The sequence below is a fragment of the Zosterops lateralis genome (genome assembly GCF_965231275.1).
Source record: "Zosterops lateralis genome assembly, chromosome: W".
In the NCBI taxonomy this organism is placed as follows: domain Eukaryota; kingdom Metazoa; phylum Chordata; class Aves; order Passeriformes; family Zosteropidae; genus Zosterops; species Zosterops lateralis.
Genome location: NC_139801.1, coordinates 26,746,918 through 26,761,315, shown reverse-complemented (window position 1 = coordinate 26,761,315; position 14,398 = coordinate 26,746,918). Strand labels below are relative to the sequence as shown.

General features: G+C 44.4%; 1 pseudogene across 1 annotated transcript in view; it reads right to left on the bottom strand.

Moving 5' to 3' along the window:
• LOC310922243 (E3 ubiquitin-protein ligase UHRF2-like) overlaps positions 1 to 14,398 on the bottom strand; it is a 126,282-nt pseudogene that overhangs the window by 107,410 nt on the left and 4,474 nt on the right. Inside the window, exon 3 of the transcript in view lies at positions 4,936 to 5,178. The product of the transcript in view is annotated as an E3 ubiquitin-protein ligase UHRF2-like (transcript). The remainder of the gene's footprint in view (positions 1 to 4,935; positions 5,179 to 14,398) is intronic.

Genomic DNA, 14,398 nt, shown 5'->3' with positions numbered 1-14,398 from the left:
TACTGCTGTTTTTCAAACACAAGTCTGTGCAATCAGTCCATTTTTTTACGTAGAGGGTGTGAAGGACCAGGCATAAGCAGGTAAGCATATTTTGTCTCAAAAATTATAACCAATGTGACAGGAAAGCTGTGATTGGAAGAGAGTGTCCTGTGGAGGTGAGGCAGCACTGTTCTGAGCCAACTTCCTTTTCTGCCTTGATGCTCATGTGTTGTCCTGATCTTTTTCAGCCTTCTGATGTTTGCATTTTTGTAGTGGAGTTTCTCACAGATTTTCATGTAAACAAAGTGATGTTTTCATTCCTCTCTTGAGGAGGGACAATTGATAAACTTCTAGTTTGACCAGTGTAGTTAGAGAGGTGTCAACCTCATTGTTCAATCCATGGTCATTGTCCAAATTCTATATAAATCAAGGTAGAAAAATAAACTTCCCTCTTTTTGCCCTGACAACTTGACTGCGTGTGTGTTGTTCGTTTCGTGTCCTATAGTGACACTCATGCTCTGTGCACCTGCGTCAAGAGAAGAGTGGAGTCCAGGGCACCTCACTAAAAGAGGCTCCAGGACCACTACAGACCCCCAACTCCCTCCCCCACCCAACTCACTTCCTGGAGGGCTCAAAAGAGCTGACTGCATACACGTGAACAATGTGTCATGAATGGTGCGAAAAATGTTTTACATAAGATGTGTGCACCAGGCAAGCTATAAAAGGAACTGGATCGATCCTGCTCACACGCACTCTTGCTCTCATTCTCACTCTCACTCTCTCCCTTTGTCAACCCCAGATCTGGACCATCCATGGAGGCGGGAAGAACACGGGATCTAACAACTAGTAATTTTTTTCCTTCTTTTTCTCTGTTTTTCATTTTTACTCTCCTCTCTCTTGTTTTATCCTGGCAAGTGCAACAATCATATTCTGTGCCTTACTCCATACCTGAAGTTTGTTTCAGGAGTCAGGAGCTTGTTAAAGTTAGTTATAAAAGTCGAGAGCTTGTTAGCCAACACTTCTGAAACTAAATAGTGGGCTAGTTGTTGGAGTTAAGGCATTATACAATAAAGCATGAGTTCCCTGACACTTGGACTGGTGTCTTTTTCCAGCCTGGTGATAATTTACAATGAACATTGCACCTGCTTCCGGGTTGTGGCAGAGACCACCCCCCTTCTCCACTTTCTTTCCTTCCTTGCCTGTCCCTCCTCAACAGCTTATAGCCATTTATTTCAGTGTTCCATCCTGTGATTCATTCCCCCAAGTTTCAGTGATAGTGACAAAATCATAGGTTTCCAGCTGCACAATTGCTTTCAGGTCTTCCTTTTTGTTACCCATGCATTGGTTTAGATATACTCCAGTTGTACTGTCGAGGGTCTCACCTTTTTTGTGGAACCTTTTTGGAGGGTTGGGGGGCATTCCTCATTACTGTGGTAGGTGCACTTATCCAACCTCTTGCGTGTGAGTACACAAGTGTCACAGCTTTGAACTCCTTTCCCCAATTTCATGGGTTTAAGGAATGATTCACTAAGGCAATCTGTGAGCAAAAATTCTCCTTCCTCTTCTAGATAGGTGTCTCCCCAACAGACTTTATTAGTCAAAGAACATCCCGTGATCATAGAAGCCAAAATCCTGGTGACAACATTGGCCACCAAGCCAGGTGTTGACCTGCATGATGCGTCGAGTTCTGCCTGCACCTCTATCCCTGACTGGGAAGACAGTAGAAGATCACTTGGGCCCCTGTCCCCTTCACTTGCACCCTCAGGGTTATCAAGTCCTGCTTGATCTTGCCCAGACTATGTTTCATCATGTCATTGGTGCCCATGTGGAAAAGAAGTGATGGATAATAGTCTGTGCTTTTTGCCACTTGTGACAGTTTCTCTTTGACATCCTGGATCTTGGCTCCTGGCAAGCAGCAAACTTCCCTTGAGTGTATATCAAGCCAACATATGGGTGCCTTGGTGCCTCTCAGCAGAGATTCAACTGCTACTACCACTTGCCACTTTCTTTTGCAGCTTTTAGTGTGTGCAACTTGTGCAGTTTCTTCCCATGAGTCTTGTTCTTTGGTTTCATCCACTGCCAGGACTTCATATCTGTTGCTAGTTTGTATATACAAGGAAATGGAGGGGAGTTATAGCCTGCTGCCATGAGTTACCAGAGACCATTGGCAAAACACTGAAACAGGTTGCTCAGAGAGGTTGTAGATGTCCCATGCCTGGAAACATTCAAGGTCACCTGATCTAATTGAAGATGTCCCTGCTCATTGCAGGAAGGTTGGACTATATGACCTTTAAAGGTCCCTTCCAACTCAAGCTATTCTGTGGCACCTCCTCCAAGGTGCTGTCTGTTTGCTGTTGATGCTCTTTGTCTGGTAGTACTTGGAGGTCAGTGCCATGGAGCCCTAATATCTCTTCTTGCAAGGTCTCAAATATACTCTGTTTCTTGTTCCCCCTACTTAATACAGAATAACATGCTGACTTCCTCCTGCAGCTCCTCCACCTGTTGCCTGAGTGACTCCACCAGAGCACAGCTTACACTCTCCTCCATCCAGGAGTGTGAGGTGCAGTCTTTACAGCCCTCCTGAACAGCAGCTTCCCTGATAGGAAGCTCTGTCTGAGTGGCTGTCTCCACTCATCCCAGGTGAGCCTGGCTTGATAGATGGGCTCTCAGCTGCTGCAGAACACAGCCCTCACCAGGTCTCTACTGAGACATAAATTTGAAAAATCCCAGCTGATCCTTTATAGTAGATTTATAGTAGATAGTAGATTTTATAGTAGAACATACACTGTATGTTAGAATGCATTCCAAGTAGTACATCAGAATATATGAGATTGCATTTTAGAAGACATTTAGTGAACACTGAATGCTGTGTGTGTTACCCTTTTGCATATTTTTAAGCACTACAAGTGTTGGGAGCCTTTGGCGATAATCAGAGGAAGAACTAGTCAAAACAGCAGAATAACAGGGCTAAGGGCGCAGATAAAGAAAAGAACACAGACTCTAAGATGGTGTGTTCCCTTGAAAACATGCCAAAAGGACCAAAGCACACACAGGAGAGATAAAGGTGAAGAGGTGAATGAGGAAGACTTTGCTTGAAGACCACCCAGAGACCACCACAATGGACTGAGCATGCCCAGAAGGACGTGGAGTTAATTGCCATGCCAAGTGAGAACGGGTGGGGTCAGAGAATGAATATGTATGAAGGAGGACTGTGGAATGTCATGCATATGTAAGACCTCAGGGAATAATAAGGGGGCCAAGTTCCCTGGTGTTGGTGCCTGTCTTTGGTGAAATTATTCCCCACGCATCTTGACGTTGATAAATACATACCACTCTAACAACTATTATTAGTTGTGGAGTTCTTTCCACAGCGTTTCATCTACCACCATGCTACCAACAATCTCAAAGCATTGTCTAATAAGCCCTTCTAATTCCCCAGAGACCTCAAGCTGCCAGTTAGGTTTGCACAGCCAACAGATAGTTGGGGTGATCATCTGGGCTGTAGCCTAAGCCTGTGAGTGAGCAGAGCAGGCAGTAGCCTGACAACTGGTAGAGTGTGCTGCCCTTCTCATACAAACTGCCGCAGTGACGCTAATTGACCAAAGGGATATTCCAGACCATATGATGTCACACTCAGCAATAAAATCTGGGGGAAGAAGAAGGAACTGGGGGACATTTGGAGTTATGGGGTATATCTTCCCAAGTAACTGTTCTGCATGATGGAGCCCTGCTTTCCTGGAAATGGCTGAACACCTGCTTGCCCATGTGAAGTAGTGAGTGAATTCCTTATTTGGCTTTTTGCTTGAGCACAAAGTTTTTGCTTTCCCTCTTAAACTGTCTTTATCTCAACCCACGAGTTTTCTCACTTTTACCCTTCCGATTTTCCCCCCATCCTACTGAGTGGGGGGCAGTCCTGGTTTGGCTGTGTGGTGCCTAGTTGCTGGCAGGTGTTAAACCAAAACAGTAATGCTTAAGGATTTTTATTAGAATGTTATGGTGGACTATATCACAGGCCTTACAGAAGCCCAGGTAGATGACATCTGTAGGTCTTCCCTTGTCCACCAAAGCAGTCACCCCAGTGCAGAAGGGAATTGATAGTTCTTGTACTCAGAAAAATGTCCCGGGGAGTTCCATCCACTAACTCCTTAAACAACTCAAAGTTTCCTCTTGTAAAATTCAGCATCTTGACTTGCCTTTTTGCCTAGCCCATATCCCTCAAGACTGTGAATTCCACCAGGGTCCCCAATTCCTGCTACTTTGTTCTCGAACTTCAATTATATAAATAACTATGTATACACAGACACACATATATATCAACTTGCTAATGGTAGTCTTCCTCTTCTTAAAGCAAGCCGTCTATAAAAGGGTAGCCAATTCTGAATCTATTTTAAAGAAGTGGTAGAGATTATGTTGAAAATTATAGATCAGTCATGAAATGGTCACTGTTTTAATTATCTTGCAATAATTTTAAACAAATTATCTCCTTAGGTCCTTGGGATCTCTGAATATGTTACACAACTGTATGCTAGGTTTGGAAAGAAGAATACCTTAGTTAATAATATATTCCAATTGCCTCTCTTCACAGAATCATTTAGGTTGGAAGGGACTTTTTGAGATCACCTTGTCCAACCTCCCTGCTCAAGTGGGGTCAGCTAAAACAGGTTGCTCAGGATCTTGTCCAGTAGGGTTTTGAATATCTCCAAGGGTAGAGACTACCACCTCCTTAGGAAACATTTTCCAGTGTTTGACCAGTTTTAGGTTCTAACTAAATGATTTATTAACTCAGGTTAAGATTTATTTTAATCTACACAGTGCAAACTAACCTTGACCCTCTCAGTCCCACTGGCATAAAGCTGGTTATGAAATAAAACCGTTTCAAGATACAGGCCTGTATAAGCAATAAAATAAAAGTGATAGATGCAAGATGAGGCCTTTGCTTTCAAAACTTGGACATACCTTGTACAATCCAATGCCAGGATCTATAAGTAACAAGTGAGCTGATGTAGATGATTGATTTGGTGATCTGTTACTTGCTGCTCTTTTGATTTTGTTTTGACAGTTGGAAACAGCACAGGGACTGACCTCTCCATCCTGATTTGTCACAGAAGTGGTAGGAGCTTCAGATTCAGTGTGTATCAAAAGCTGAACTATGTCATTTGGTCCAACACTGTAGTCAAATAAAGTATGTCCATCTTCCATCTGTCAAGAAAAAAACAGTATATTGGTAAAGTGCCACCTGTATGTAGCCCTCCTCTTAGAGAGGATAATTTAAAAGATAAGATATTTGCTTCAAAGTTGAAGAGACATAAGACATTTCAGGTAAATCTAGAAAATCATGTATCTTGAGTGAACTCAAAAGTGACTCAGATTTCTGCCCCATGACATGTCTTCAATACAAACATCTCGAGATTAGATCAGTTGGTTAGAGCATGGTGCTAATAACACCAATGTTGTGGATTTGATCCCTGTATGGGCCATTCATTTAAGAGTTGGACTCAATGATCCCTGTGGGTCCCTTACAACTCAGAATATTCTGTGATTCTGTGATCTTTACAGACTCAAGGTGTTTTAATCATAGGACTTGAATTTAAAGGACCACTGGTATTTTTTTTACTCAGATCCAGGGTAGGAACTGCATTGCCTCTTATACCATTATGGAATAATGAAGGGTAAACATGATTATAATTTTTTCTTTAATAAAGATTGCATTGTATATATTATGGCTAAGTAATTGCATGATTTGTTCTTTCCTGATCTTATCTAAAAAGAACCAGTTTTTACTTCTTTAGTATTGACTTTGCAAAACATATGGAAGACGGAGGTCATTAGAGACAGAAAGGTAAAGCAAAGGGAAACAGTGAGTACTAGGAACTGATGAATCTCTGCTGAGAGGGGGAATGAATCACAGGATGGAACAATGCAATAAATGGCTATAAGCTGTTGAGGAGGGACAGGCAAGGAAGGAAAGAAAGGGGTGAGAGGAAAGATGTGTGCTAATGTCTTTACAAATAATTTGGTGGGTGAAGGTATGGGTATTAACGTCTTTGAAATGGGTCTTAATGTCTCTACTGACTTTGGGCAGCAGGCTTGTTGCAGAGTTCAGACAGCTTGTCTCCTGAAACAGACAAGTGAGTCTGCACAAGGCTGAGTTTCTGAACTTTGGGGGGAAATAGTAAGTTCAAGGGGGGAATATGTGCAAGGCGGTTTGGGAAGGCTGTACCTTCCTAGTACCTCAGCCAATGAGGGAAGGAAGAGGGAAACGTGGCTAGGAGTTAGGATAAAAGGAGGATGCACCCTCCAAAACCCCGAGAGAGAAAACCTCGTGGGTGTGTGCCCTGGTGGACTCTCTCCCTTTATTCAAATAAAGTTGAAGGACTCCTCGGACTCCTTTTTGGGCATAAACCTCTGGCATTTGTGGATTTTCCTGACAACTGGGGACTTTGTCCGGGATCCTTTTACCATCCACGATCTTTCCACCGTCTGGGTCCGGCATGTGGCAAGAGGAGCTGGAGGTGTGCCCCACCCAGTTTCGGTGACCAGCTCCCTTCGGTGCTGGTTGGCACCAGGCGATTGATTGGGTACCCAAGACTGTCTAGGAGACAGATGAGAGGTGGACTAGAGTGGTCTGTGAAGGGGTCCACAGGGACAAGCAGACCAGAGGGTTCTGTAAAGAGTCTATAGGAAAGGACCACTGGACATGGATGCCCAGAGGGGGCAGTAAGGGAAAGTCAAGAAGAGTCTTGGCAAATCTCACTAATGAGTACAACTTTGGGGAGTAAAACATGGCCTGATGTCCAGAATGAGCAACAAAGGAAAGTCAAGAAAAGGGCCTTGACTATAGGAATGACAATCCCAAAACACCTCCAAAGGGTCCTTTAAGAAAATGTTGAGATGTTTTGCACATTCTCCCAGAGGTAGTTAAAAGAGTATAGGTGCCCAGAGTGGGCAATATGGGGAACATGGACATCTAGAAGGCACAGTAAGAGGAACTAAAGAAGTGTCTCACAACCCATGCCCAGAGGGGGCAATATGGTGTTGGTTTGGGAAAGGATTGGTCGAAGGGCTCTCTGGAGAAATATGGTTAGGGCAAATTGCAATGGGAGGCTATGTGACAAGGAAAGACTAAAAAGTTCTCTGCCTTATCTTCAAAATTTGCAGTCTAATGCAGGGCTGGCTACAAGTCTTTTGTATTCCTGGCTTCCAGGAGAAGGAAAGCAGGGAGGTATAGTTCCTACACCCCCACCCCTCCCTGGGTTATCAGCCAGGCTGGTGGATTTGGGTTTGTCCACTTGCCATTCAGGACATTAAGGGTGTTTCTGTCAGAAGCCAAGTGGGACCAGCAGTCCAAGCTGGGGACCTATGGGCAAAGTGTGGGACCAAGCTGAGGCAGTGCCCAACACCGCCACCATTGTAGTTATGTGATACAGTGGCCTCCCAAACCCATGAGGTTGCAGGACACCCCTGCTGCCTACCAGTCCCTGTAGCACCGTCAGCTGTGCCCACCCATCAGGACCTGGTGCTTTACAGAGCTTGTGGTGGTGCGAGAGTGGCCTGGGAGCCCAGATAGGTATGCTGTGGGGGTGTCTGGACATTGCAGCTAGACGGGGAATGGCTTTGATGTGCAGTGTAAGGTACAGCAACCTGGTTTGGTATACGGTGTAAAAGACAATGTGTCACCAAAGCCTGGCCTGACACACAAAGGGATTTTGTTTGGGTCACTGGAGAAATGAGTGATTTTGAGCTGTGGGAGAATGAGTACCTCTTGCAAGGGCTACCAAGAGAGAGGACTGGACAAAGACATGCAGATCTGATCAGTATGATTAAAACTGCCCAACTCCTTTATTTCAACTGAAATGGTGTCTTTTATACATTTCTATATAGTTTACACTTTGGATAGCTCAGTCATTGGCACACAGTGAGGGAAAGAATGCAAACATACATTATTTAACTTACAGTTAAAGTGGCTTAACATGTGCTTATTAATTACTCTACTCAATGACCTTCAAACCCCAATACTTTTCTCAAACACCTTAATAGCTATTTCTAACTGCACCACAAACCTAAAGGAATTTTAAATGCATCATGGCTTCAAGGCCTCACCAAGGCCTCAGGTCAGGCCTCAGTCAGGCCTCAGGTCAGGGTAGTTCTAAGTCCTGATATAAATCATGACCTCCTGCCCTGAGGAAATCTGTAACATATCCCGCTTTTTCTTTTTGAACTACCCAGACTGAGTCAAAGGCGCGACTAATTGCACTTCGCATACACTTCAACACACAAGGCACTACTACTAATACAACAATGATAATGATGAGCAAAATGATCCCAAAACGAATCAAATCTTTGATCCAACCAGCAAAACCAAATGAACTGATCCACTTGTCAAAAGGAGAATCCACAACCACAATCTGTCCCATGTTACGATTTAGCCGGTTGAGTTGTTCATGGATTGAACGTGAGTGATCTGACAAATTCATGTAGCACATGCCTTCGAAATCCTCACATCCATGCCCTTGAGCAAGGAGCAAGAAGTCAATGGCAGCTCTGTTTTGAAGCACAGCATGGCGGACAGTTCCAACATCCGCAGCAAGTTCACTCAACAAATTAGATGTTATGTTAATTTGTTTTGATGTCCAACATGCTAAGGTTCCTAACTGGGTGAGAGCTTGTGCTGATGCGACTCCTGGGGCAAAAATCAATGCTACTATTACAGTTGGAGGTCCCCACAGTGATACTGTGGATTTACATCTGGACCTAAATCAAGAGCATTGCGTTTAGATCATCGGAGTGCTTTTGAGAATCTTGTGATTTGATGAAGAGAAGGAGCAAACAGGCTTAATTTCCCAAAATAACATGGGCCCCCTGCAGCTCTCTTGGGTACTGCAGACCACGCTCGATTCCCACAGATGAGGAAAATTCCTGGTGGTAATTTTCTTGCAGCATCTTGTGTTGGTGCTTCAAGTTGAGTCCAATTGTTGCAGTACTCTGCATAACTATAATACAATGGGGATTTAGTAAACAACCAAGTGTTGCCAGCCTTGGACTGTCTTGCATGTCCAAACATCAGACAATAATTGCCTGGTACAGAGCCAAGGAGATCAAATTCTTGCGGCTCAGTACTTATTACTTTTAGATCTTGTGCGATGGCAACAACTTGCGCTCCTAAATCATTTTGTTGAATTTCATGGACTTCACACCAAGTTTCAGAGTGATTGCGAGTGGACCCAATGGGCCGATCGCACCATGCGTTCCAAGCTTCCGACAAATTAGAATAGATTTTTGCTCGAGTCCACTTTTTGAACTCTGTCATCGAACGCAATGGAACTCCAATCAAACAGGTGCGAAACAGACTGGACGGTGTCGCTAAAGACAAACAGAATGAATCTTGCCCAGTTCGATTTGCCCATGTGACCCACATGTTCTCTCTTTGGTCAACGTTGAGCACTCCATTCACACCCTGTGTCAAAACAATGTTGAGGACAAGCAGTTCAAGCCACAACATTTCGCTGGTACCTTTGGTCCCCTTTTCCAGTTTCTCTGTAAAAGAAAATTCTTAACTTATAATAACTTATAATAACTTAAAATAACAATAACTTAAATTAACTTAACTTCTGCCGAATAATTATACAAACTACTAAATTCACACAGTTTAAAACTAATTTTGATCAGGTTCAGAAGGTTCAGAATTGTCCAAAGGTGTTCCAGGTAAGTTGTTGTCCTCTTGATTGTTTTCTCTGTCTGACGGTATTCTTGCCGGAGGACACGCGTGGGTAAATCGACTCGTCACCCAGACAGGACCAGCTTCTGTGGATACACACCTATATCCACGGCCATTAAACAACACTTGGCTCGGTCCTTACCATTCACCCGTCTGCATATTTTTATAGTAAACATAAAGTCCTGGAATTGACTGCGGCCTCCCCTCTTTTACTGCGTGATGATGTATCACGACCACAGGTTCCTCCCGACCTTCTGCTAAACACAAGTAATTTAAAGTAAACAATACTTTCGACAATCTACTAACTACATCAGTGTCATCGGTCTGCTTTTGTTTTGCAAGATACTCTTTCAGGGTGCGATTTTCTCTTTCAACAATAGCTTGACATGTGGGAGAATGAGGGATCCCTGTGGTATGCTTCACTCCCCATTTCTGCATAAATCTAGCAACTCGTTGACCGACATAGGCCGGACCATTGTTGGTCTTGATTTCCACAGGCACACCCATGACTGCAAAACAAGCAGACAGATGCCTCTCTACATGCAAACCTTTTTCCCCTGGCTGTGCTGTCACCCAAATAAATTTTGAATAAGTATCAACAGTGATGTGGACGTATTTCAATCTCCCAAACTCTGGGACATGAGTTACGTCCATTTGCCACAACTCTAAAGCTTTCAGTCCCTTTGGGTTTGTGCCCAGTCCCAGTCTGGGCCCGTGATGACTGCATTGAGGGCAGGCACGCACAATTCCTTGTGCATCACTCAAAGGAATCTGAAATTGTCGGTGCAAGGCTTGTGCATTTTGATGAAATGTCTCATGGCTGTTGCAAGCCTTTTCAAACTTGTTCTCGAGAGGAGCATGGACAACACCACTGACTGCAGCATCAGCTCGTGCATTGCCTTCTCTCAAGCCTCTGTTGCACTGATGACTCTGAATGTGCATCACACAGAAGACATGATGACATTGCCTCAGCACATTTCTCAGTTGCAGGAACAGTTCTCCAAGATGTTGATTCTGGATTTGCCTGAGGAGTGCATCCTCGATTCTCTGCACAACTCCAACCACGTACAAAGAATCGGACACAACGTTGAGTGGTTCCTTGTTCCAGGTCTGCAAAGCCCAACAGACAGCTTTCAATTCAAGGGTTTGCAGCGTATCTTCTGCTTCACCCTTAATTACATGTTGCAACCATTCTCCTTTTTGCTGCCAGACACACACGGCCTTTTTCGTTTTCCGGCCAGCATCTGTGAACGCCATCCTGCCTTCCACTGGTTTCAGTGAACACAAAGGCCTCTCCAACCAACGATGTCGCATGATCAGATGCCACATTGGGCCTTTTGTCTGTCTGTTGTGAACCACACCTGCAAATCCCAACAATGCTTCCTGCAATGCAACTGAGTGCCTCAACAGCCATTCCAAATCTTCATCTCTTGCGGGAATGCTGATGTCTGCTGGTTCTTTCCCGTCTATTTCAACAATTCTGTCTCTGCCTTTCCTTATCAAGGCAGCGAAAGCATCTGTCCTGCTCATGACACGACACTTTGGCTGCACAGGCAGAAACACCCACTCAATGACAATTGCTGTGGAAGAAGAGTCTATTTTTTGGTCAGAGTCAAGTTTTTGTTCACAGCGGTTCTCCCCCTTTTTCTTTTGCCATTGAAAGACAATGGCAAGCAGACAAGCTTCAGCGTTGGACAAAAAAAGCAACAATGGAAGAAGTTCCACACGACATGCACTCCAACCATGTTAATGGAGGAAAGAACACACAATTGCGAAATTGTGTGCAGTGCTTTATTTCAGAGCTCTGGAAGCTGGGGGTCCTGGACAACCCAGATCTTGGCTTGTCCAACATGCTAAATGAATACAATTTTATACTTTTCTTGTTACATAAGGATTTGTGTTAATCATTAAACCCATTGTTCCATTGATTCCATCCCGAGGAACAATGGTCTGTGTGATTTTTGCTCAAGATTCTGGTTGGAGAAAATAATCATATTTAATCACCAAACTAATATCACAATCAACAATTCTACCATGCATCATACTAATGATTATATAGGTACAGATCCTCCTGACCTAACTTTCCTCTTTAAAGCCTGTACGTTCTACTGGTGTTCCCCCTTTTTCTCACCCCACCACCTGAGCAAAGTTATACTTTATACTTCATTTAGTTAAAACAATAGCATGGAATAACATCCTGGTTACAGTGGAACCGATCCCCTGTTCTTGGGCCCTTGCTACTTCAGAAATCAATTTAACCCTATGCTATCAACCACGTTGAAGCTGTCAGCAAAGCTTTCCGTTGCTCAGGGGTACAAACTCGCGAACTGTCAGCATCACTGCCACGAAGCCATGGCAGGAACGGTTGCAAGTCATCATTGGTGATGCCAACAATGGTTCTAAACCATTCTAGGTCACCAAAAAGTTTCTGAGCATCATGCAAGGTGGAAATGTTGTCATGTAAAGTGATCTTCTGGGGACGAATCTGTGCATCTGTGATCAGCCATCCTAGATATTTCCAAGGAGCTGATCTCTGTATCTTCTCAGGCACAACTTTCAGTCCCTTTTGCTCTAATTGTGAAATCAACCAGTCAATTTTCGTCTTTGGCAATGGGCTCTTTGTCGCAATCAAAATGTCATCCATGTAATGGTAAATCAACGCATCAGAGAACTGTCGACGAATTGGTCGCAAAGCCCAGTCAACAAACAGCTGACACATGCATGGAGAATTTCGCATTCCTTGCGGCAAAACTATCCATTCGTATATTTTCGTTGGAGCCATTCGATTCGTTGATGGAACCGTGAAGGCAAAACGTTGAGTGTCCTGTGGGTGGAGCGGAAGGGTAAAGAAACAGTCCTTCAAATCGATGACAACAATGCTCCATCCCTGTGGAATCATGGTTGGTGCTGGCAGACCTGGTTGCAAGGCACCCATGGCCTGCATCTGCGCATTCACTTTCCGCAAGTCATGCAGCAGTCTCCACTTGCCTGACTTTTTTGGGATGACGAAAATCGGAGTGTTCCATGGACTAACAGATTGTCGAATGTGTCCTGCATCAAGTTGTTCCTGGATCAGCTGTTCTGCAATTTTCAGCCTTATGTCAGTCATGGGCCACTGCTCGACACATATAGGGTTGTCAGTCGACCAGGTGATTTTCAGGATGGGTGGCTGCTCTGCAGAGGCCACTGAGAAAAATGCTGATCCGTGGTCAACACCAAGCCAAGCTGGGACAGTCTGTCTCTGCCCAACAGTCCTCGAATCTTGACATGCAAGGGCATGACATACGGTCATGCCACAATGACTTGACTGTCCTCAAAAGTGATGCAAATGGGATCCGTACTGATTGATAGAATCCTCATTCCGCCCACTCCGATGATGTGGTTGGTCAGAGCCTGCAAAGGCCAGTCAGAAGGCCAATACAATTGGTTCAGAATCAAAACATCCGATCCTGTGTCAAGAAGAACCTCTCGCTGGATTTGCTGAGAACCACGCTGTAATATCACAGTTCTGATTGGACGATCATCCAAATCCACAGTAAAAAAGACTTCATGGCCAGTGGAGCCAAAACCTCCATTCAGTCTCTCTTTTTGGTGTGGCTCCCTTGGATGTTGGCTATGTGGCAAAAAGCTTTCAAGAGCCACAATCTGAGCGATTCTGCTGCCCTTTGGAATGGTCACTGGTGGTTGCAGGGCATAAGCTAGAATCTGAACCTGACCAGTAAAGTCTGCATCAATGAGTCCTGGAATGACAATCACTCCTCGTTTGCTCATGGAGGATCTGCCAAGAAGCAAACCTCCCACAAGAGACTTGACACTATACAATGGGCCACAGACATTGGTGGGAATCAGGGTAACTTCTTTGTCTTGTAGAGTAACTTCCTTAGCTGTTTCCACGTCCACACCGAGACTCCCCCAAGTGGCAGGTTTGTTTTTAACTAAAAATCCATCACTGGCGTCCTTTGGGACAAGGCATTGACTTGTGTCTTCGCGTGCTGCCGCGACGCGCTGTTCTTGGAGTTTCCCAACTTTTTGCAAGCTTTGGTGGCATGATTGTCAACGTTGCACCTTTGGCACCACACAGGCTTTTGGCATGACTGCTTGACATGACCTGAGTCACCACACCAGAAGCAAGTCACGTTGTGTGGCTTGTTGCGGCGTGAAGACTTGTTCTTTGACTTGCCTTTTGTCAGAGCAGCAGCAAGGATATGGCCTTGCTGTTTGATGGCATCGTGCATGGTTGCCATGAAAGCTGCATTCTGGCTATTTTGTTCTACCCGAGTTGCTCTCACAAGCATCTCATCAACAGGACTTCCTTGGAGAAGTCTAGCTAGAATGGTTTTGGTGCATGAGTTGGCGTTGTCAAAAACCAAGGTATGAAACAGTTTATCTTGCACCTCTTCTGTCAAATCTGGAGCATCTTTCAAAGCTGCTGCCAACTTATCAATAAATTGAGAGTATGATTCACCTGGGCCTTGTTTGATGGAGGCATAGGGTAATGCCTTTTTCTTGTCTGGAACCAGTAGCATAGCTTTGAGTGCCAGTGATTGCAATAATTGATGCATCTCGACAAGATAGGTGAGCTGAACAGCAGATGATGCATATGTGCCATGCCCAGTTAACATGGGCTGGATGGTATACAATGGATCCCCCACTTGTTGATGTTTGTTGGCTTCTTTTGCAGCCAGACGCTTCCATTCTCGCTCA